General features: G+C 38.2%; 2 non-coding genes across 2 annotated transcripts; both read right to left on the reverse strand.

Annotated features, from left to right (window-relative positions):
- Positions 1–9,672: 9,672 nt before the first annotated feature.
- Positions 9,673–9,780, reverse strand: LOC112799417 (small nucleolar RNA R71). The gene has a single exon (XR_003200999.1). It is a non-coding gene; the product is annotated as a small nucleolar RNA R71 (small nucleolar RNA).
- Positions 9,781–19,327: 9,547 nt separating this feature from the next.
- Positions 19,328–19,431, reverse strand: LOC112798554 (small nucleolar RNA R71). Its single transcript, XR_003200162.1, has one exon. It is a non-coding gene; the product is annotated as a small nucleolar RNA R71 (small nucleolar RNA).
- Between the last annotated feature and the right edge of the window lie 5,857 nt (positions 19,432–25,288).

Consider the following 25,288-nt stretch of genomic DNA (forward strand, 5'->3'; position numbering starts at 1 on the left):
TTGAGAAATTCAAAATAAAAGACCAAGAGAAAATGAGGCAATTAATGCCAATTAAATGCAAATATTAAAACCTTCTCGCGTTCCCAAAAAAGCGCTGATATAAAAGCGCGCGCTTTTAGAGGAAAACGTTCTACATTCAAAAGATTCTACATAAGGAAGAAATCGACGAAATGCTTGAGTTCGGCTTTATCATAGAAGGACCGAAGTCCAAAAAACTCGACCTCGACAAAAAGATCGAGCTCAAGCAGGGACACTGTTCATACCCTGGGTCGAGTTACCCGACCCGGGATGATTGGCGATAAAAGCGACCGACCTCCTTAGGTCCGACTAGCCGACCTCTTCTCAAAGAGCTCGGCCAAATCGACAGGAGAGCCCAGTAAAGGGCCCAAATAGAGGAACACGACCCAAATCCTAGGGCAACTCAAGCCTATAGAGATAAAGGCGGTTCCATTGAAGATACACTAACCTCAACTCAAAGATAAAGATAAGATAACTAACTTATCTTATCCAAAAGGTCACATCTCATCATTATAAATACGCTGGAGCACCCAGGTATAACTCATACTCTGATTCTACATAAAACCTGCTTCATACCCTTGCTAACTTAAGCATCGAAGTCCCTTGCAGGTACCCCCCACCCTTCGGTGACAGAGGATCAGCAGCACCATCAGTCCAACCAGTTGGACATACCAGCTCCGGCTGTCATCCACCTGCCGGACACACCAGCTACGACCAGTACGGAAGATCTCATCTGAGATCGACCTCCAGTTTCAGGTAACCCTCGGAACAGTGTGCATGATACATTGCATAAATAATAAGTGGCACACCAAACCTAGTGTGACACTTTCTTTTGGAATTGATGCAAGTATCCAGTATAGATTGTAAACAAATTTTTGTTGCATAGCAACACCAAACTTAGAATGCAACCATATGTCAATTTATTTGAACTAAAACTAAACAAAGGGAACTGTTATATGTTAAATACAATCACCAAGCAAAGAATCTATCATGAATAAGGATTTTTTGGTGAGGTATTAACAAGAACAGTTAAGGAGCAAAATAAATGAAAGTATTAAAAACAAAAAATGACTAAAACAAAGAGAGAAAAAAGTCAAACTAAAAGAAAGATAGCTTTGCAGAGGCATTATGATTATGCAGATAAGTGGTGTCGTTGAATAAATTACATAGAAAGTTAAGTGGCACACCAAAGTTAGAATCTTAATGTGACACTTTCATTTTTGATTTGATGCAATCATCCAGAAAGATTGAAAATAGATTGTTGCAGGGCAACACCAAACTTAGAATGTAATCATATGCCAATTTATTGAAATTTAAACAAAGCAAACAAAGAAAATAAACAAAGAGAAGGAATGAAATGCTACCTAAGGTTGGGTTGCCTCTCAACAAGCGCTCTTTTAGTGTCATTAGCTTGACATGTTGTTCTTTACTTTCTTCCTGTTCTTCCAGTTTGTTAAGAGGAATGACCTCACGGGGGGAGAAGATTCAGCTATTGTCCCCTGTTTTGGTTTCTCCTCAACAAGCTTCCTTTTGTTATTTGCTGGGTTGAATTTGCTTGCTGGATTAGGGGTAGGATTGTTTGTAGTTGACCATTTCTTGAATGTTGTCCTTGGTATCTTGGTCACAATCCTCTTTTCAGTGCTCTTGTTAGTTGCCTTCACTTCTTTGATTCCAAGACAAGGTTGCTGTGTGATTATTGGAGCTTTATCTTCATCAAGAGCCTTTTGAATTGATGGTTCAATGAGCCTTTCATCTATGTAATTCTCGGCTTCACTTGAGTTTGGACTTCTTTGATTGTCTTCCTCACTTTCTTGTTCCTCCACTTCCACTTTTGCACTCAACATTTGATTTAATAGCACTGTCATGGAGGAGGTTTGTTGTTCTTCCCAATATTTCTTCATCTCCTATTCATATCTGTCAACCACAGATTCATGTGTTGAGACTCTTTGGTTCAGGGAAGTTTGTGAGGGTTGTGAGTTCTCATGTTCCCTTGTCATCTCAAGTGCAGTTTCAGGTTCAAATACCTCCACCACCTCATTCTTCATTGAAAGTTTGCTTGACACAGGTGCCTCTTCTTCTTGTTTTTCCACTTCCTCCTTCACATTCACCAATTGGTCTTCATTTTTCTTGCTCAGCAGTTCTAAATTTCTCCTCATTTGCTCTAAGTGCCCATCCATCTTCTTGAAGAGGGTCTCTTGCTCTTTCCAGGATTGTTCTTGTCTTTCCAAGAATTCTGTAGTTCTCTCCTTAGAGTCTATGGCACTTTGCAGGCATTTTTCTGCTTGTAGCAAGAGAGAACCAGATTGAGGTGGATTTTGTGGGCTTATGGATATTGTGGTGAACTTGTGTTGAGGGATATGAGATGAATTTTGTGAGTAATCGGGTGTATCTTGTGGTTGGTGAAATGAATTGTATGTATCTTGGAGGAGACTTTGTGTTGAGGTGTAGTCAAGTGATGAAGGATTTTCAATTGGAAAACGGGGAGGTGATGCTGAGCAACTTTGCATAAATGAGTTGAAGGTTTGCTCAAGTGATGATGGCTCTTGATTAATGGAGTATGACACATTGAGTGCTCTCTGATTTTGATCCTCCCAAGCACAACTTGAAGAATTGTTGCATTCATCATAGTATGGATCATCTTGTGGCATTGGGGGACAATCTTGCATGAATTTATTGAAAGTACACTCTAGTGATGATGTCTCTTGATGAGTGGAGTATGACCTATTGAATGCTGTTTGGTTTTGATCCTGCCACCCACAACTTGAGTGATTGTTGAATTCATCACAATGTGGATTATTTTGTGGTATAGAGGAATAATCTTCCATGTATGTACTGACAGCATAGTCATGTGATAATGTCTTTGAATGATTAGAATGTGAATCATTATAATTCCCTTCCCAGCCATGATTTGTGTACGTGTCACAATAGTATGAGTCACTTTGTGGCTCTGGGAAATAGTTTATTTCACTTGATTGTTCATACTCTCTCATTCCTTGTTGATATTCCCAGTCACCATGAGGATAATGACCTAAATCATCTTGTGGTGGTGGGCAATATCTTATGAAATTGTCTTGATCATTTTCTGAAGCAAATCCCCATTGATTGGGTTGCTCAGAATTTGTTAATTCTTGGTAATACTCCCAGCCACCATTAGGATAATGAATTAAATCATATTGTGGTGGTGGGCAATATCCTATATGATTCTCTTGCTCATCTTGTGGCTTTGAAGCATATCTCCAATGATTGGAGTGCTCAGAATCTGTGATTTCTTGGTGATATTCCCAGCCACCATTAGAATAGTCAGTTGGTGATGGTGAGTAATATCCCATAAAATTTGTTTGATCACAAGATGAGTTGAACTCCATTTGAATTTTATAAAACACATCACCAATGAAAATTGGAATTCATGTCACAGGTGAAAATTTCTTAGTGAGGCAATAACTCAAACACCTTGGTGTCAGCTTAAAACAGAAAATTAAAAGAACAAACACAAAGAAAATGCTTAATCTAGACTTATCACCCACTTAATCATTGTCGATCTATATCAATCCCCGGCAACGACGCCAAAAACTTGATAAGGGAAAAATGATTCCACACAAACTTACCGGCAAGTGTACCGAGTCGCATCAAGTAGTAATAACTCACAAGAGTGAGGTCGATCCCATAAGGATTGATGGATCAAGCAACTTTAGTGAGGTGATTAGTTTAGTCAAGCTAAGAGTTGGGAATTGGGTGAAATTGAAGTGACAGAAAGTAAATTGCAGAGAATGTAAAGTGCAAAATGTAGATTTGCAGAAACATAAGGTGCAAGAAAAGTAAATTGCATCAAATGTAAAGGGAATTGGGTGCTGGAAAATTAAAGAAGATAGTAAATCAGAACTCAGAACAATTGCAGAAGACTTAAATTGTATGAAAAGTAAATTCAGATCACTGCAAGCTCAAATGTAAAGTTGCAGAAAGTAAATTTGCAGATGAAAAGAAATTGAAATTGTATAAACCAAACTGAATTCAATTATAAAAGAAATATAAAATTGTAGAAATGGAAAAGGAAGCTAAGCTCTCTACTAGAGCCTTCTACCCTACTTCTACTCCTACTGCTCTTTATTAGAGCCAACCTCCTCTATTAAAATGAAACTGATGCCTTTATATAGGCTTCCTAAACTACTAAATGAAATTCAAATTGAAAACAAATTTCAATTAAATTCTAAATTCCTATTCTAGATGATCTTTGTGCCTTGAGCAATGTCAATTGGGCTCTGCTTGCTTTGGGGCTTCAATGGGCTTGAATTGGAATTAATTGAGTCAGAGTTGCAGCTTCCAGGAGAGCATAGCGTTCATTTGGAGAACAGAGCATTTTTACAGCCACGTGTATGCGTGCTATATGCTTCCGCGTCCCTGGTGATTTGGCTCATCGACGCGTACGCATCATGCATGCATACGCGTCCCTTTCAGCGTTCACAAAATGAGTGTAGCGTTCTGTAATTGAGCGCTCCCATGCGTACGCGTCTTGTGCGCTTGTGCGTGGGTGGGAAAATGTTAATTCCATGCTTCCGCGCCACCCACGCGTTCACGTGCTTCCTTCCAGATTCTCCATCGACGCGTGCGCGTCTTGTACGTGTACGTGTAGGCTGAAAAACTTCAAGTCCAGATTTGATTGTGCCCGAAAATGCTCACTTAGTAAACGTAGCGTTCTCCTTGGAAATGAGCACTGATCATATCCGCGCGTACGCGTGGGTCTTCAAAAATCCTTCCCCAACGCGTTAGCGTCTTGTACGCGTGCGCGTCGTGATGTTTTCGCGCCAAGAGCCTTTTCTTTGTTTAAATCTTGGGCCACACTTTTAAAAGCGTGGCCTAAGGCTCCAAAGTGTGTCCAAGCTCCAAAATGTGCCCTAGAATTCCTCTTTTCTCCTTTTTAGCTTATTTTGTGCTTTTTCTTCTTTTTGCACTTATTTCCTACAAAGTTTATAAAATTAAAAGATTAAAGAAATATACTATTTAAGCACAAAAACACTTAACAATTAAGCATTAATCATTAATTTCTTATGTGAAAAAGAATAGAAAAACATGACATGATGACACGTCATCAGAAGGGAGGAATGACAGTGGTTCACAATAAAAAGAATGAGCTGATCCCAAAAAGGACAGTTACAGGGTGGCGTATGTGCATTGATTATAGAAACCTCAATGACGCCACCGAAAAAGATCACTTTCCTTTACCCTTCATTGACCAAATGCTAGAAAGACTAGCAGGTCATGCTTTTTATTGTTTCTTGGATGGATATTCTGGGTACAATCAAATAGCAGTAGATCTACAGGATCAAGAGAAGTCAGCATTCACATATCCTTTGGGCGTATTCATCTATAGATGAATGCCATTTGGCCTATGCAATGCACCCGCCACTTTTTTGATATGCATGTTGTCCATCTTCTCTGACATGGTAGAGAAGTTCCTTGAAGTATTCATGGATGACTTCTCTGTTTATGGAAACTCTTTTAACTCCTGTCTTGAACATCTGACCCTGTTCCTAAAAAGATGCCAAGAAACAAACCTAGTTCTAAACTGGGAGAAATGCCACTTCATGGTAACTGAAGACATTGGTCTTGGGCATCGGATCTCAAACAAAGAGATAAAAGTGGATCAAGCTAAGGTGCAAGTGATCAAACGCTTCCTAGGACATGCAGGCTTCTACAGGCGGTTCATAAAAGATTTTTCTAAAATTGCCATACCCCTGTGCAATCTATTGGCCACTGATGTTCCATTCGTCTTTGACCAAGAATGCCTGGATACCTTTGAAACTCTGAAGGCCAAGCTTGTCAGTGCTCTTATTATCTCTGCACCCAACTGGGATTTGCCATTTGAGCTAATGTGTGATGCAAGTGATCATGCAATTGGTGCAGTCTTAGGTTAGAGACATGACAAGCTTCTGCATATCATTTACTATGCTAGTTGATGAGCGGATAATTTATATGCTTTTTGGCATTGTTTTTAGGTAGTTTTTAGTAGGATCTAGCTACTTTTAGTGATGTTTTCATTAGTTTTTATGCAAAATTCACATTTATGGACTTTACTATGAGTTTGTGTGTTTTTCGATTATTTCAGGTATTTTCTGGCTGAAATTGAGGGACCTGAGCAAAAATCTGATTCAGGCTGAAAAAGGAATGCTGATGCTATTGGATTCTGACCTCCCTGCACTTGAAATGAAATTTCTAGAGCTAAAGAACTCCAAATAGCGCGCTTTCAATGGCGTTGGAAAGTAGACATCTAGGGCTTTCCAGAAATATATAATTTTCCATACTTTGTTCTCGCTTAGACAACGCAAACTGGTGTTCAATGCCAGTTCCATGCTGCATTCTAGAGTAAAACGCCAGAAACACGTCACAAACCAGAGTTAAATGCCAAAAACACGTTACAACTTGGTGTTTAACTCCAAGAGAAGCCTCTGCACGTGTAAAGCTCAAGCTCAGCCCAAGCACACACCAAAGTGGGCCCCGGAAGTGGATTTCTGCACTTAGACTTATTTCTGTAAACCCTAGTAGCTAGTTTAGTATAAATAGAACCTTTTACTAATGTACTAGGAGTCTTTTGACCATTGGTCCTTTTCCCTATTGTTCAAATTCATATCCTATTTTGGGGGCTGGCCATTCGACCGTGCCTGGACCTTGATAACTTATGTATTTTTAACGGTGGAGTTTCTACACACCATAGATTAAGGATGTGGAGCTCTGCTGTACCTCGAGTCTTAATGCAATTACTACCATTTTCTATTCAATTCATCTTATTCTTGTTCTAAGATATTCGTTGCACTTCAACCTGATGGATGTGATGATCCGTGACACTCATCTTCATTCTCACCAATAAACGCGTGACTGACAACCACTTCCGTTCTACCTTAGAACGAGCGAGTATCTCTTGGATTCCTTAATCAGAATCTTCGTGGTATAAGCTAGAACCCTTTGGCGGCCATTCTTGAGAATCGGAAATTCTAAACCTTGTCTGTGGTATTTCGAGTAGGATTCAGGAATTGAATGACTTTGACGAGCTTCAAACTCGCGATTGTTGGGCGTAGTGACAGACGCAAAATAATCAATGGATTCTATTCCGACATGATCGAGAACCGACAGATGATTAGCCGTGCTGTGACAAGAGCATTTGGACCATTTTCACTGAGAGGATGGGAAGTAGCCATTGACAACAGTGATGCCCTACATACAGCTTGCCATGGAAATGAGTAAGAAGGATTGGATGAAAGTAGTGGGAAAGCAGAGATTCAGAAGGAACACAGCATCTTCATACACTTATCTGAAATTCCCACCAATGATTTTCATAAGTATCTCCATCTTAATTTTATTATTTATTTATTATTATTTTTGAAACCTTTATAACCATTTGAATCTACCTAACTGAGATTTACAAGATGACCATAGCTTGCTTCATACCAACAATTTCTGTGGGATCGACCTTTACTCACGTAAGGTATTACTTGGACGACCCAGTGCGCTTGCTGGTTAGTTGTGCGAAGTTGTGACAAAGTGTGATTCACGTTTGAGAGCGCTACCAAGTTTTTGGTGCCAATGTTGATGATCACAATTTCGTGCACCAAGTTTTTGGCGCTGTTACCGGGGATCGTTCGAGTTTGGACAACTGACGGTTCATCTTGTTGCTCAGATTAGGTAATTTTCTTTTCAAAATTTTTTCAAAAATCTTTCAAAATTTTTTTTCTTTATTTTTGCTTTTCAAAAAAAAAATAATTTTCGAAAAATCCAAAAAATTAATAAAATCATAAAATCAAAAAAATATTTTGTGTTTCTTGTTTGAGTCTAGAGTCAAATTTTAAGTTTGGTGCCAATTGCATGTTTTTAAAATTTATGCATTCTTTTTTCGAAAATTCATGCATGTGTTCTTCATGATCTTCAAGTTGTTCTTGATAAGTCTTCTTGTTTGATCTTTAAATTTTCTTGTTTTGTGTCTTTTGTTGTTTTTCATATGCATCTTTGCATTCATAGTGTCTAAGCATTGAAAATCCCTAAGTTTGGTGTCTTGCATGTTTTTCTTTTCTTGAAAATTTTTCAAAAATAATTTCTTGATGTTCATCATGATCTTCAAAGTGTTCTTGGGGTTCATCTTGACATTCATAGTGTTCTTGCATGCATTATGTGTTTTGATCTTGCATTTTCATGTTTTGGGTCATATTTGTGTTTTTCTCTCTCCTCATTAAAAATTCAAAAATAAAAAAATATCTTTTCCTTATTTTGCTCATAATTTTCGAAAATTTGAGTTGACTTAGTCAAAAAATTTTTTAAAAAACTTAGCTATTTCTTATAACTCAAGTCAAATTTTCAATTTTAAAAATCTTATCCTTTCAAAATCCTTTTCAAAAATCAAATCTTTTTCATTTTTTTATTTATTTTCAAAAATTTTTAAAATTTATTCAAAATCTTTTTCTTATCTTTATTTCAAAATTTCAAAAACTTTACTAACAATTAATGTGATTGATTCAAAAATTTGAAGTTTGTTACTTTCTTGTTAAGAAAGGTTCAATCTTTAAATTCTAGAGTAATATCTTTTAGTTTCTTGTTAGTCAAGTAATCAATTTTAATTTTAAAAATTAAATCTTTTCCAAAATATCTTTTTCAATCATATCTTTTCAAAATATCCTTTCCAAATCATATCTTTTTAAAAAATTTGATTTCAAAATATCTTTTCTAACTTCTTATCTTTTCAAAATTGATTTTCAAATCTTTTTCAACTAACTAATTGACTTTTTGTTTGTTTTACTATTTCTTATCTTTTTCAAAACCACCTAACTACTCTTCTCTCTCTAATTTTCAAAAAATGACCCCCCTCTTTTTCAAAATTCTTTTAATTAACTAATTGTTTCAAATTTTAATTTTAATTGTTTTTCTTCTCTTAATTTTTGAAAATCACTAACCCTTTTTCAAAATTTATTTTCGAATTTTTCCTTCTCTCATCTCTTTCTATTTATTTTATTTAATTACTAACACTTCTCTTTATCTTAAAAATTCGAACCCCCTCTTCCTCTCTGAGTTCGAATTTTCCTCTTTTTCTTCTTCTACTAACATAAAGAAATCTCTCTACTGTGATAAAGAGGATCCTTATTATTATTTTCTGTTCCCTTCTTTTTCATATGAGCAGGAGGAAGGACAAGAATATTCTTGTTAAAGCAGATCCTGAACCTGAAAGGACAAAAATTACAACAATCCAAAAACAACCTTACAGAAATTTTTGAAAAGGAAGAGGAGATGACAGCCAAAAATAATAATGCAAGGAGGATGCTTGGTGATTATACTACACCTACTTCCAAGATTGATGAAAGAAGCATCTCAATCCCTGCCATTGGAGTAAAAAATTTTGAGCTGAAGCCTCAACTAGTTGCTCTAATGCAATAGAACTGCAAGTTTCATGGACTTCCATCAGAAGATCCCTATCAGTTTTTAACTGAGTTCTTGCAGATCTATGAGATGTTAAGACTAATGGAGTAGATCCTGAAGTCTACAGGCTCATGCTTTTCCCTTTTTGGTGTAAGAGACAGAGCTAGAACATGGTTGGACTCACAACCTAAAGATAGCCTGGACTCTTGGGATAAGCTGGTCACGGCCTTCTTGGCTAAGTTCTTTCCTCCTCAAAAGCTAAGCAAGCTTAGAGTGGATGTTCAAACCTTCAAATAAAAAGATGGTGAATCCCTTTATGAAGCTTGGGAAAGATACAAGCAGATGACCAAAATGTGTCCTTCTGATATGCTTTCAGAGTGGACTGATAAACCACTATTTTATGGTTTATCTTGTGCTCAATTGAGTGGTTTTTATCAAGCCTTTGCACACTTATTCATACTATTTGCATGGTTTTATAATTCCTTCCTCATGATATGATATATGTGAAAACATGTTTTCTATGCTTTAGAAATATTAAATTTAATTATTCTTTATTACCATTCGATGCCTTGATATGTGTGTTAAGTGATTTCTGGGATTATAGGGCAAGAATAGCTTAGAGAATGGAAAGGAAGCATGCAAAAGTGGAAGGAATACAAGAAGTTGAAGAAACTGCTAAGTTGTCAGCCTGACCTCTTTTCACTCAAACGGACATAACTTGAGCTACAGAAATCCAAATGATGCGGTTTCAGTTGCGTTGGAAAGCTAACGTCTGGGGCTTCGATTTGATATATAATTTGCCATAGTGGCCATACCGCTAGGTGACGCGAACGAGTGATCAACGCGGACGCGTTGCAGTGACGAAAAACCAGCGTAGCTAAATTCGTAAACAGCGATTTCTGGGCTGTTTTTGACCCAATTTTCGGCCCAGAAAACACAGATTAGAGGCTATAAAGTAGGGGAATCCATTAATTCAGAATCATACATTCAATCATTACTCACAATTTTAGGTTTTAGATGTAGTTTTTAGATAGAGAGGAGGATTAGGATTTAGGATTTCTTTTAGTCATTAGGATTGTTTCTTCATACCAGGTTCAATAATTTATGTTTCTCTTCTACTTTCATTTACTCTGATGCTTTCATTTGTATCTGATTTGTGTTGCCCAATTGGGTTATGAACTTTTCATGTTAGGATTGATTTTCTTATTTAATACACATTATTGAGATGTTTTCAGATATATGATTTTAATTTAGCTTTCTACATTCTTGGCTTTGGTTGATTAATTGGTAACTCTTGAGTTGTCAAACTCAGCAGTGGTTGAAATTGGCAGATTCTAATTGATCTAGATCGCTCTAAAGCTAGTCTTCCCACAGGGATTGACTAGGACTTGAGGATCAAACTAATTAGTCCACTTGACTTTCCTTTACTTTAGTAAAGGTTAACTAAGTGGGATTCAAATCCAATTCTCATCACACCTGATAAGGATAACTAGGATAGGACTTCAAATTTCTCATATCTTGCCAAGAGTTTATTTTATAGTCATTTATTTATTTTTTTTGTCAATTAAATTACTTGTTCAACCCTTTTAAAAACCCCAAAATATACCTTTGCATAACCAATAATAAGAACATACCTCCCTGCAATTCCTTGAGAAGACGACTCGAGGTTTAAATACTCGGTTATCAATTTTAAAGGGGTTTGTTACTTGTGACAACCAAAACATTTGTACGAAGGGCTTTTCTGTTGGTTTAGAATCTATACTCACAACACGACTATATTTTTACAAATTCTTTACTAGTAAAAATCCTAACGTCAAAATGGCGCTGTTGCCGGGAATTGCAAACGTGTGCCTTATTATTGGTTATTGTAAATATTTTTCAAAAAAAAAAATTTCAGATTTTAAAATTTTTATTTTATCTTATCTTATTTCAAAATCAAATTTCAAATTTTAAATCTTTTTCAAAAAAATAAAAATCATATCTTTTTCAAAATCTTATCTTATCATTTTTCAAAAAATCAAATCTTTTTCAAAATATTTTCTTTTTTGTTAGTTTTTGTTTTTATTTTCTCCTACTACTATGAACTCTCACCCCTTTGGCTATGAGTCTGGTTACAACTATGTTGCAGGAAGAGAAAGCTATAACAGGAATATGCATCAAGGTCAAAGCAATCAAAGATGGACGGAGCCAAGAGGATCTGATCAACCCTTTAGGCGACAACACCCTCCAAGATATCATGGACAAAGACCATTCTACAATGCATACCGAGATGATATATATGGTGGACCCCCTTGTAGTTACCAACAAGACCCACCATATGCCCATGAACCCCCTCCTCCTCAATATAATTTTGAACCACCATAATCATAAGTCCCTAACCCGTATCCACCATACCAACCACCTTATGAGCCAAATGAACCATACACAGAACCACCACCTCAATATATACCATCTCCTTATCATTATCAAGATGAACCACCTTCCGACCATGAACCCTTTCTCCCAACAAATGAACCCTCCTATCCACCCCAAACCTCCATGGAGAAAGCATTTGCCGATCTAAACTCTACTATACAAGCTCTCGCCGCCCAAATCGGACCACCAAATACCTTCAATATTCAACCCTCAAGCTCCAATGCACTTCCATCTCAACCATATAATGATCCATCCATCCCATCACCACCATCCATGGAAGAACACCCACATCCACTAATCCAAGAGCAAGATGATCCCAATTATGCTATTGATATGGAACAAGAGAGAGAGAGGATCGTCTTTGCGAATCTATACTTCATAAGGAGCTAAAGGAGGCACTAAAGGTGAAGGTAGAAGTGACCCTTGGATATATTCTATTATGGTCTATCTGAGTTCTCTAAGATATCACTGGACCATTCTGCAGGTGGATCCATTCACCTAAAGAAAACGCCTGCAGAAGCTCAAGAACTCATTGACATGGTTGCAAATAACCAATTCATGTACACCACTGAGAGGAATCGTGTGAGTAATGGGACGCCTCAGAAGAGGGGAGTTCTTGAAATTGATACTCTGAATGCCATATTGGCTCAGAACAAAATATTGTCTCAGCAAGTCAACATGATTTCTCAGAGTCTGAATGGACGGCAAAATGCATCCAATAGTACTAAAGAGGCATCTTCTGAAGAAGAAGCTTATGATCCTGAGAACTCTGCAATGGCAGAGGTGAATTACATGGGTGAACCCTATGGGAACACCTATAATTCTTCATGGAGAAATCATCCAAACTTCTCATGGAAGGATCAACAAAAGCCCTAACAAGGCTTTAATAATGGTGGAAGAAACAGGCTTAGCAATAGTAAGCCTTTCCCATTATCTTCTCAGACAGACAGAGAATTCTGAGTAGAGCTCCTCTAACTTAGCAAATATAGTCTCTGATATGTCTAAGGCCACTTTAAGTTTCATGAGTGAAACAAGGTCCTCCATTAGAAATTTGGAGGCACAAGTGGGCCAGCTGAGTAAGAAAATCACTGAAACTCCTCTTAGTACTCTCCCAAGCAATACTGAAGAGAATCCGAAAAGAGAGTGCAAGGCCATTGACATAATCAAATTGGCCGAACCTAGAGAGGAAGGAGAGGACGTGAATCCCAATGAGGAAGACCTCATGGGACGTCTTCCAGACAAGAAGGAGTTCCCTATTGAGGACCTAGAGGAATCTGAGGCTCACATAGAGACCAGAGAGATTCCATTAAACCTCCTTCTGCCATTCATGAGCTCTAAAAACTATTCTTCCTCTGAAGAGGATGAAGATGTAACTAGAGAGCAAGTTGCTCAATATCTAGGAGCTATCATGAAGCTAAATGCCAAGTTATTTGGTAATGAGACTTGGGAAGATGCACCTCCCTTGCTCATTAGTGAACTAGATACATGGGTTCAGCAAACTTTACCTCAAAAGAAACAAGATCCTAGTAAATTCTTAATACCCTGTACCATAGGCATCATGACATTTGAGAAGGCTCTGTGTGACCTGGGGTCAGGTATAAATCTTATGCCACTCTCTGTAATGGAGAACCTGGGGATCTTTGAGGTATAGGCTACCACATTCTCATTAAAGATGGTAGACAAGTCAATAAGACAAGCTTATGGATTGGTAGAGGATGTGTTAGTGAAGGTTAAAGGCCTTTACATCCCTGCTGATTTCATATTCTTAGACACTAGGAAGGATAAGGATGAATCCAACATCCTTGGAAGACCCTTCCTAGCCACAACATGAGCTGTGATTGATGTTGACAGAGGAGAGCTAATCCTTCAATTGAATGGGGACTACCTGCTATTTAAAGCTTAAGGATCCTCCTCTGCAACCATGGAGAGGAAGCATGAAAAGCTTCTCTCAATACAGAGTCGAACAAAGCCCCCACAATTAAACTCTAAGTTTGGTGTTGGGAGGCCACAACCAAACTCTAAGTTTGGTGTTGAACCCCCACATTCAAATTTTAAGTTTGGTGTTGGTAGGTCCCAACAATGCTTTGAACATCTGTGAAGCTCCATGAGAGCTCACTGTCAAGCTATTGACATTAAAGAAGTGCTTATTGGGAGGCAACCCAATTTTTATTTATCTATATTTTTATTGTTCTTTTATATTTTATTAGGTTCATGATCATGTGGAGTCACCAAACAAATACTAAAATTAAAAACAGAATAAAAAATAGCAAAGGAAATAGCACACCCTAGAAGAAGAGCTTACTGGCGTTTAAACGCCAGTAAGAAGCATCTGGCTGGCGTTCAACGCCAGAATAGAGCATAAATCTGGCGTTGAATGCCAGAAACAAGCAGGAATCTGGCGTTTAAACGCCAGGATTACACCCTAAGGAAAGCTGGCGTTTAACGCTATCAACAAGTATCAGGCTGGCGTTAAACGCCAGAAACATGCTACATTTGAGTGTTTAACGCCAGAAACAAGGTTCAGTTTGGCGTTAAACGCCAGGATTGCAAGCAATGGGCGTTTTACACGCCTAATTGGTGCAGGGATGATTAATCCTTGACACCTCAGGATCTGTGGACCCCACAGGATCCCCACCTACCTCAACTCACCTTCTCTCCTCTTCACACAAACCAATAACACTCTTCCCCAAAAATCCTTCACCAATCACCTCAATCTCTCTTCCCCATCACCTATTCACCACTAACATCCATCCACTCTTCCCCACAAACCCCACCTACCTTCAAATTCAAAATCTCTTTCCCACCCAAACCCATCCTAAATGGCCGAACCAAACCCCTCTCCCTCCACTATATAAACTCCTCCATCCTTCTTCATTCTCACACAACACAACCCTCTCTTCTCCCCCTTGGCCAAATACACATCTCCCCCTCCTCCATATTTTCTTCTTCTTCTATTCTTTCTTCTTTTGCTCGAGGACGAGCAACATTCTAAGTTTGGTGTGGTAAAAGCATAATTTTTTTGTTTTTCCATAACCATTGATGGCACCTAAGGCTAGAGAAACCTCAAGAAAGAGGAAAGGGAAGGCAATTGCTTCCACCTCTGAGTCATGGGAGATGGAAAGATTCATCTCAAAGGTCTATGGTTCAGTAGTAGAGCATTTGACTACAAATCAAGAGAGCCCACTCATGGACCTCAACAAGAGCATGAGGAATTCCCTTATCAAGAAATCCCTGAGATATCTCAAGGGATACATTTTCCTCCACACAATTATTGGGAGCAACTAAGGATAGGAGCACCAAAATCACTAGGGATCAAGCAACAGAGGCAAGGAAGAGACATAGAGGAGCTCAAGAGAACTTTTGGTTCTTCAAGAGGAAGATGCTACCCTCACTAAGTTGGACTCATTCCTTAATCTCCTTGCTCTTATTTTTCTATTTTTCGATTTTTGAGCTTCATGTTTGTCTATGTTTTGAGTCTTTATTACATGATCATTAGTATTTAGTAACTATGTCTTAAGGCTATGAATAATTCCATGAATTCCTCACCTTTCTTGAATGAAAAATGTTTTTAATACAAAAGAACAAGAAGTACATGAGTTTCGGATTCATCCTTGAAATTAGTTTAATTATATTGATGTGGTGACAATACTTTTTGTTTTTTGAATGAATGCTTGAACAGTGCATATTTTTGATCTTGTTGTTTATGAATGTTAAAATTGTTTCCTCTTGAAAGAATGATGTAAAAGAGAAATGTTATTGATAATCTGAAAAATCATGAAATTGATTCTTGAAGTAAGAAAAAGCAGTGAAAAAAATAAGCTTGCGAAAAAAAAGTGGCGAAAAAAATAAAAGAAAAAGAAAAAGAAAGTAGAAAAAGCCAATAGCCCTTAAAACTAAAAGGCAATGGTAAAAAGGATCCAAGGCTTTGAGCATCAATGGATAGGAGGGCCCAAGGAAATAAAATCCAGGCCTAAGCGGCTAAATCAAGCTGTCCCTAACCATGTGCTTGTGGCATGCAGGTCCAAGTGAAAAGCTTGAGACTGAGTGGTTAAAGTCGTGATCCAAAGCAAAAAGAGTGTGCTTAAGAGCTCTGGACACCTCTAGCTGGGGACTTTAGCAAAGCTGAGTCACAATCTGAAAAGGTTCACCGAGTCATGTGTCTGTGGCATTTATGTATCCGGTGGTAATACTGGAAAATAAAGTGCTTAGGGCCACGACCAATACTCATAAAAGTAGCTATGTTTAAGAATCAACATACTTAACTAGGAGAATCAATAACACTATCTGAACTCTGAGTTCCTATGGATACTAATCATTCTAAACTTCAAAGGATAAAGTGCGATGCCAAAACTGTTCAGAGGCAAAAAGCTACAAGTCCCGCTCATCTAATTAGAACTAATATTCATTGATATTTTGAGATTTATAGTATATTCTTTTCTTTTTATCCTATTTGATTTTCAGTTTCTTGGGGACAAGCAACAATTTAAGTTTAGTGTTGAGATGAGCGGATAATTTATACGCTTTTTGGCATTGTTTTTAGGTAGTTTTTAGTAGAATATAGCTAATTTTAGGGATGTTTTCATTAGTTTTTATGAAAAATTCACATTTCTAGACTTTACTATGAGTTTGTGTGTTTTTCTGTGATTTCAGGTATTTTCTGGCTGAAATTGAGGGACCTGAGCAAAAATCTGATTCAGGTTGAAAAAGGACTACTAATGCTGTTGGATTCTGACCTTCATGCACTTGAAATGGATTTTATGGAGCTACAGAACTCCAAATGGCGCGCTCTCAACGGCGTTGGAAATTAGACATCTAGGGCTTTCCAGCTACAGAACACAGCATCTTCATACACTTATCTGAAATTCCCACCAATGATTTACATAAGTATCTCCATCTTTATTTTATTCTTTATTTATTATTATTTTTGAAACATTTATAACCATTTGAATCCACCTAACTAAGATTTACAAGATGACCATAGCTTGCTTCATACCAACAATCTCCGTGGGATCGACCCTTACTCACGTAAGGTATTACTTAGACGACCCAGTGCACTTGCTGGTTAGTTGTGCGAAGTTGTGTCAAAGTGTGATTCACGTTTGAGAGCGCCACAAAGTTTTTGGTGCCATTATTGATGATCACAATTTCGTGCACCACTAGTCGCGTATTAAATGATGCACAGAAAAATTACACTACTACAGAAAAAGAGCTACTTGCAGTGGTTTATGCCATTGATAAGTTTAGATCCTACTAGGTAGAATCTAAGGTCATTATTTATACTGACCATGCTACTCTAAAATATCTGCTTACTGATGCCAAGGCATCTTAGGCTAGTTTCACTAGCATTTTTCTGTTAGTTTTAGTTGTTTTATGCATTTTCTTGAGCTTAAAGTAACCAAGAATGGTTAAATGAATAACAAAGCAATGAACCATCCAAACAGTATGATTTTGATGCAAATTCCATGAGTTTTTAGTTATATTACTTGAATGCTATGAATGGAAGATTTCTCATGAAATTTTGCAAGACTTTGATGCAGTTGTTTGGATGATTTTAGGGAAGAAGAGGTTAGGCAAGGAAGCAACAAAATCAATAAAGGAAGCTTGAATATCACATGTGGAGTTTAAGTTCCAGTTTAAGCTTAAACTGGAACTTAAACTGCCAAGCCATATAATGCTGGGAACTATCAGTGGCGTTTAAGCTCCAGTTTAAGCTTAAACTGGAGCTTAAACGCCAAAATCATGAAAGCTGAGGAAAAGCTGAAAGTGGCGTTTAACCTCCAGTTTAACCTTAAATTGGAAGTTAAACGCCAGAAATGAGAAATGCACCAGGGTGCTCTATTGTAATTCAATGAATCAATAATAGTTTTTATCTTCTTCTTCAATCTTTTCTCTTGAATTTTTGTTAGAAAGCTTCTCGATCTAATTCCATTGGTTAGTTGTCTTGGGAAAGAAACTATCCATAATTGGAATCCTTCGGAACCTTGGGAAAGGAATGGAGGATTCATGCTAGAGAAGCTTTCTCACAGTGAATTGGATTGGGGTTTGGATGGATATTGTGACATGTAATCCTACCAAATTGTGGTTCATGAAACTGTGTGGTATAATCAGTGATCGAGCGTCATCTCTTCTTATGAACATTTAAACCAAGGGATTGGGAATTTGTTTGTTTTTAGAGAGAATTGGTGAGCCAAGGGATTGGGATCCAATCATATAAGATTGCCAAGCAAAATTCAATGAACGCATTGGTTGAGGAAGGGATAAAAATGTTTTGATTCGGAGATCTCAATATCTCCTGAAACCCAATGAATTCCCCATTTCTGATCTACCACTTTCTCTTACATTCTGCAATTAAATTCATGCAATCACCCCGATCCCTTTTTAATTTCAGCAATTTAGCTTCTCGCTCTTTAATTCATGCAATTTAAGATTCCGCAATTTCAATTTCTTGCCATTTACGTTTCCCGCCAATTTTACATTCCGTAATTCTCATCTAAATCTTGATTCCGCTCAACTAGAACACACCTCTAATCCGAATTGCTCACTCAACCAATCCTTGTGGGATTCGACCTCACTCTATTGTGAGTTTTTATTTGACGATAACCGGTGCACTTGCCGGAAGGAATTTTTGCCGATCGTGCAATTTCCTAAAATCGTAGCATCACTTACTAAGCAGGATTTGTAGTCAAATTGGAAGTTAACTAGATTGAGCATTTTTTTTGTTTTGTTAATTCAGTTCAAGTTACTTGTTGAATTTTAATTTCTGCACTCTGTTACTTGCTTTCTTTCTTTATGCCTTTAAATTCAAGCAACTAACTCACTGACTCACTAACTATTTGAATTAATTCCTCAACTGCTCTAACCATACTCTTCCATTAACCAAGAGCATTTCACTTGTTTGTTGCCTGTGCTGTGTTCTTGTATGACAGGTAGGAGAGGAGAGACATCAACTCCTCCATATACCGAACCAGAGAGGACCCTTCATAAACTTAGAAGGGAAGCAAGAGGGAAGAGAGTACTGGAAGAAGAAGAATCTGAAGGAGAATCTGAGGACAATTTTGAGGAAGCTCTAGATCTCAACATGGATAGAGAAGTTCACAACCATGAGAGAGCTGATGGAAACAATGCCATTCCCGAGAGGAGGGTTCTTGGTTCATACATAAACCCAACCTCTGGGAATTGTGGTAGCAGCATTCAGAAACCACCCATTCAGGCCAACAATTTTGAACTCAAACCACAGCTAATATCACTGGTGGAGGATCATTGTTCATTTGGTGGGAGTGCTAATGAAGATCCAAACCAACATCTCACAAAATTCCTGAGAATTTACGACACTGTGAATTCCAATGGAGTCCAGGAAGATGCCTATAAACTGCCCTTGTTCCCATTTTCACTTAGGGACAAGGCAGCTAAGTGGCTGGAATCATTCCCAAGGGGGAGCCTAACAACCTGGGATGAGGTGGAAAGCAAGTTTCTGGCACGTTTCTACCCCCCACAAAAGGTCAATAGGCTTCGATCTGAGGTTCAGACTTCTAGACAACAAGATGGTGAAACTCTCTACGAGGCATGGGAGAGGTTCAAGGATTTGACAAGGAAATGCCCACCAGACATGTTCCATGACTGGGTGCAATTGCATATTTTCTATGATGGACTTTCTTATGAATCAAGGAAGGCTGTAGACCATTCATCAGGAGGTTCATTGAACAGGAAAAAGACTGTGGAAGAAGCCATTGAAGTGATTGAGACAGTGGCTGAGAATGAGTACTACTATGCTTCAGAGAGACACAACACTAAGGGAGTCATGGAGCTGAACCATGTTGATACAATTCTAGCCCAAAACAAGGTGTTTGCCAAGCAACTAGCAGAGCTCACCAGGAAATTAGAAACAAATCAAGTGGCTGCAATACACACACAAGATTAAGAGGAAGTAAGCACTGAAGGAGGTGATTGGGAAGAGGCCAACTATATGGGAAATCAACAAAGGCAACCATATGATCCACATTCCAACACTTACAACCCAGGCTGGAAAAACCACCCAAACTTTGGGTGGGGAAACCAGCAAACCTAACCACAAAACCACAAACCTTACAACCCCAACCAACATAACAATTCCACATACCAAAACTCCAACCAAAGATCATACCAAGCCACACAAAACACTTACTCCCAACCACCATATCATGGCCAAAATAATCAACCTGCCCAACCTAATCCGAACCAACAATTTCAAGATCAATTAAATAGGATAGAAGGAATGCTTGCAAACATGGGTCAGGACATAAGTGAGTTGAAAAGCTTTAGGGATGATGTGAGATCTACCTTAAGGAACCATGGTGAAAAACTCAAGAGGATGGAGTCTCGAGTAGGAGAGCTATCTCAACAGGCCCCCAAGTCAACTGCAGTGTTCCCTAGTGACACAGAAAAGAATCCTAAAGGGGAACAAAAGGGAGTGAGATGGGAAGAATGCAAGGCCATCACCATATTGAAGGAAGTCTCAGAAGAAGAAGGAATCAGACCCTCAGAACAGGAGCCAGAAATCTTGAAGGAAGGTGTGGAAGAAGCTAAGCAGGAAAGTGAAACTGAGCAAGCCAAGGAACTGCAAAATAAAGGCATGCTGGAAACATACCAACCAAAAGCACCATTTCCTCAGAGGTTAGGAGGAGGTGAAAAAGGAAAAACATATTCAAGGTTTTTAGAGACATTTAAGTCTCTCCATATCAATATTCCCTTTCTTGAGATTCTCCAGCAGATGCCTACACATATCAAGTATTTGAAGGAATTGCTGAGCAAGAAAAGAGTTTTGAAGGGAGGACAAACTGTAATAATGAACAAAGAATGCAGTGCCCTCATCAAGAAGGACATAGTCTCTAAGAAAACAGACCCAGGAAGTTTTCATATCCCCTGCATCATAGGGGAAACAAAAATTGACAGAGGATTCTGTGATCTAGGAGCTAGCATAAATCTGATGCCTCTGACTCTTATGAAGAGGTTACAACTGAATGAGGTGAGATCCACTGATGTAATCATACAACTGGCTGACAAAACTCAGAAGCAAGCTGAAGGGGTAGTTGAGAATGTGCTGGTGAAAGTGGGAAATTATTTCTTCCCCACAGACTTTGTCATTTTAGACATGGAGGAAAGCTACCTACACCCTATCATTCTGGGAAGGCCATTTCTAGCCACTGCTAGAGCGCTCATAGATGTAGAACAAGGAGAGCTAATTTTGAGAATACATGATGAACAGCTCATTTTCCATGTTTTCAAACCTGCATCTGAGCCTGAACCAGAACCTGAAAAGCCTAAGGATGATAGTAGCCATCTGTGTTTGGAGGAAAGCAATCCAGCAGCTGAAACTCTGAAACAGTCCTTGGAAGGCAAACAAGAATGGCAAGAGTTAAAGCCACAAGAATCAATAGAAACAGCTCAGAAGGATCCTCCTGGCATAAGGGTCAATGAAGAAATCCTCAAGAGAGAGGGAAGAATTGTAAAGAAATTGCCAAGAGGGTGGAGAAACAAGAAAATTCCCACTGAAGGTTTCTCTCCGGGAGATAAAGTGATATCAAGTCATTATCTGCCAATCCCACCTGGCCTCAAAACCATTCCTTTCCCAGCTCCCTCAAGTGTTCACAATCAGGAAAGTTCTTTCTATGGAACATTTGGAAATCATGAAGGAATCAAATGGGGACGTTTTCATAGTGAGAGGAGAGGACATCAAGCACTACAATCCACCCTAACAAGGGACAACCGTCAAGCTAGTGACGTTAAAGAAGCACTTCATGGGAGGCAACCCATGTTTTAGTATCCTTACTCTTTATTGTTTTGCTTTGCATCTAATAAAGCATGGTTTCTTATGCATGAACTTGAATCCTCAGGACAACTGTTGATAAGGTGCACTAAACATTGCATGTAAAATACAATTGGTCTCTAAGTTTGGTGTGCCTGAAGGCACCCCAAATCTTATTCAAATTGTATTCAATCTTTCATTCAAGGTGCACAACCAAACATTAAGTTTGGTGTTCCTCTTTGAACACAGTTAATGAAAAGCAAGAAGTTCCTCTGGATTTAGAAATTCATGACAAGTATACCATTTGCATGTTTTAATACTTTGATTTCAATTACTTTAGGTAGTAAAATTGTTTAGGATCAAAGAGCCAAAGTGACTATGATTTATTAGAATTATGCACATTCATTAAGGACAACCAACATGGATTTCATGTCATCAGGAGACATTACCAAACACTAAGTTTGGTGTCCAGTAATAAGTGTGCATACATACAAGGGTCACGGCTATAAGCTCATGAAGTCAATCATTGATTTACAATTCAAAAAGAATGAAAAACATGTGCAAGTACTATTCATTATTCACATGGACCGAAAAAATGATAGCAAAGTTGTTTGTTTGTGCAGGTACAAAGGGAAGGATAAGAATGGATGAAAAAGACAAAGGGGGAGGTACGGTGCTTGGTCAAAAAGGGAGTTCACAAGTCTTTGAAACTAACACATGGGAAAAGGAAGTTCTGCATGAAAAGATAGCTACATGTACAACTTAATGCACCCAGAATACTTCCAAGAAAGTGAAAAGCAATTCGTCTTTTTCCCTAATTCATATATTTACCATCAAGCCATCCTTCACAAATCACCCTAGCCGTCCATTTTTCACTTGCATGCACTATAAAGAACCACTTGGGGAACGAGTTCCACACCACCAAATCTCCTTCTTGCACATATTCTTTCATCATAGCATAACTACCTCTTGCCGAAAATAACCTCACCACACTTCTAACAACATTTTCTTACTCCACCTTGTCAACCTTAGCTTGTCACTTGCCAAAACTAAAGAACCAATGGCAGCCTCATCTAGCCACAAAAGAAGAAAAGACAAGCAGCCAATGGAGGACGAAAGGGAATTTGATGCATGGAAATACAAATCAGTTTTCCATGAGATTCAGGCCGAATGGATGAAACCTAAAAGGATACTAGCTGAGATTCCCTTTGACCTTGGAGAGGAGGAGTTCCCAAGTGTTTGGGAGAAGATCAAAAAGAGGAAGTGGGAGCTCCTGACTAAGCCAATCACTAGAATCAACATCAACTTGGTGAAGGAGTTTTATGCAAATGCAGTGAGGGAGGATCCAACCGAGGAACCCACATACAAAAGCTATGTGAGAGGGGTGGAAGTTGACTTCAGCCCCAAGGCAATCATGAAAACTCTTGGCCTGAAAAACATACGTTTCAGCCAAGCAAGTTATGAGGATAGGATGATAGGAGAACCTGACTATCTGACTATTGCTGAAGACCTTTGTGCCATCAGAGCTGAATGGGTGAGAGGAACAAAAAGGGCTCCAAGAATCTTGAGAAGGGGAGACCTAACACCTGAAGCTAAAGGGTGGTATGAAATAGTTAGGAGATCCATCTTACCCACTGCAAACTCTTCAGAAATACTCCCTAAAAGAGCCGTCTTGCTACATTGCATTATGATGGGAGGAGAGATCAAAGTTCATAAACTCATTGCTGAACAGATACAAGAGTTTAGTGAGAAAAGTGACCCTGACTCCTGGCTCCACTTCCCTAGCACCATCATCAGACTATGCATCAAGGCCCAAGTACCACTTGAAGATGCAAGACCTAATTGGCTACATCCTGGAATGGCCATGACTGCTTATAGAATGACTCTTGGCCCAATTGCTCCAAGACATACAAAAAGAAGAAATGAAGAAGGGCAACAAGCAGAAGGGGAGCAAGAAGAAGAGCAAGAAGAGCAAGGAAATCCAGAAAGAAGGCAACAAGTTCCCAGAGACCCCATGGATATGAGCAGAATGCAGGAAATCATAGAAGGAATGTCTCAACAATACATGAGGTCTCAAGAGAAGCAAGAAGAAGCAGGACCCCAAGAATCAAGAAGAACCAAGCAACAAATGAGAGGTGGTCTTGTTCCTTAATAATCAAATAATAGTTTGTGAATTGTCTTTATGAGCTTTCTTTCATTTTAAGTCATTTAAGTTTAATGTGAAATTTCTAGTATGTTTGTCTGTTTACTACTTTGAATAAAGTGAATGTCTAGATGTTTGGATATAACTTCACCTTCTTAAACAAATGCTTTCCATGCTTGTTCTGTTTCCAAAAATAAAAGAAAAGTTTGAACAAAAGTAACTTGGCTCATTTAGTGACAAATCAAGTAGAATTAAGTGGTGGTATGCATGCTTGATTGTTTAGTCAGCTCACTGGAAATTGAGTGTAGAATTATCATTTTTGTGTAGAAGTTGAATACTGTCTATGGATCTTGATGAATAAATGTCTTTGGCCATGAAAAAGAAAGAAAAAGAAGAAGAAAAAGCCACTGAAAAAGGGCAACCAAAAAGCAAAAAAAAAATTGAGAAAATAAGCTAGGCACCAATGGTTTGAACTTCTGAGACAAATGCCTGTGGTGTTTATGTATTAAGGATATGCTTGGATGAATAGGTTCTGAGGAGTGTTTCAACACTTGGTAACTTGGGTTAACTAACCCGGGATTATCAACCAAAAGTCCATTATCAAGAGCAACCTAAATACAAAACATTTAGTCACACAAAGAGGTGCTGGGCACCAATGTCTCAAGAAGAAATGTGAACTAAAATGCCTGTAGTGGATATGTGTAGTGCACTGATAAGAAAAAGAAAATGCCAAAGGCTTGTGCAACACATGACACTGAGCAAACAAGGAGCAAAGGAGCTCTAAGAAAAAGAAAAACAAAGAAGGGAAAAGTGCCAAGGACATAAGAATAACAAGAGGCCATAGCAGTGTTTGATGGATGCAATGAAAAAGTGATAATCTTACCTGATAAGAATGAAAAAGTGATGCTGCAACTTTCTACATAAAACCCTTCTGATGAACTTCAAGTGCTTACTAATATAGCCAATGTAATTGCTTTCTGTTTCATACTTTCTTCTCAAATAACTCAGGACTTGCTTAGGGACAAGCAAGTATTAAGTTTGGTGTTGTGATGCCAAGGCATCTTAGGCTAGTTTCACTAGCATTTTTCTGTTAGTTTTAGTTGTTTTATGCATTTTCTTGAGCTTAAAGTAACCAAGAATGGTTAAATGAATAACAAAGCAATGAACCATCCAAACAGTATGATTTTGATGCAAATTCCATGAGTTTTTAGTTATATTACTTGAATGCTATGAATGGAAGATTTCTCATGAAATTTTGCAAGACTTTGATGCAGTTGTTTGGATGATTTCAGGGAAGAAGAGGTTAGGCAAGGAAGCAACAAAATCAATAAAGGAAGCTTGAATATCACATGTGGAGTTTAAGTTCCAGTTTAAGCTTAAACTGGAACTTAAACTGCCAAGCCATATAATGCTGGGAACTATCAGTGGCGTTTAAGCTCCAGTTTAAGCTTAAATTGGAGCTTAAACGCCAAAATCATGAAAGCTGAGGAAAAGCTGAAAGTGGCGTTTAACCTCCAGTTTAACCTTAAACTGGAAGTTAA

This window comes from Arachis hypogaea, chromosome 4 (assembly GCF_003086295.3).
Source record: "Arachis hypogaea cultivar Tifrunner chromosome 4, arahy.Tifrunner.gnm2.J5K5, whole genome shotgun sequence".
Classification (NCBI taxonomy): Eukaryota; Viridiplantae; Streptophyta; class Magnoliopsida; order Fabales; family Fabaceae; genus Arachis; species Arachis hypogaea.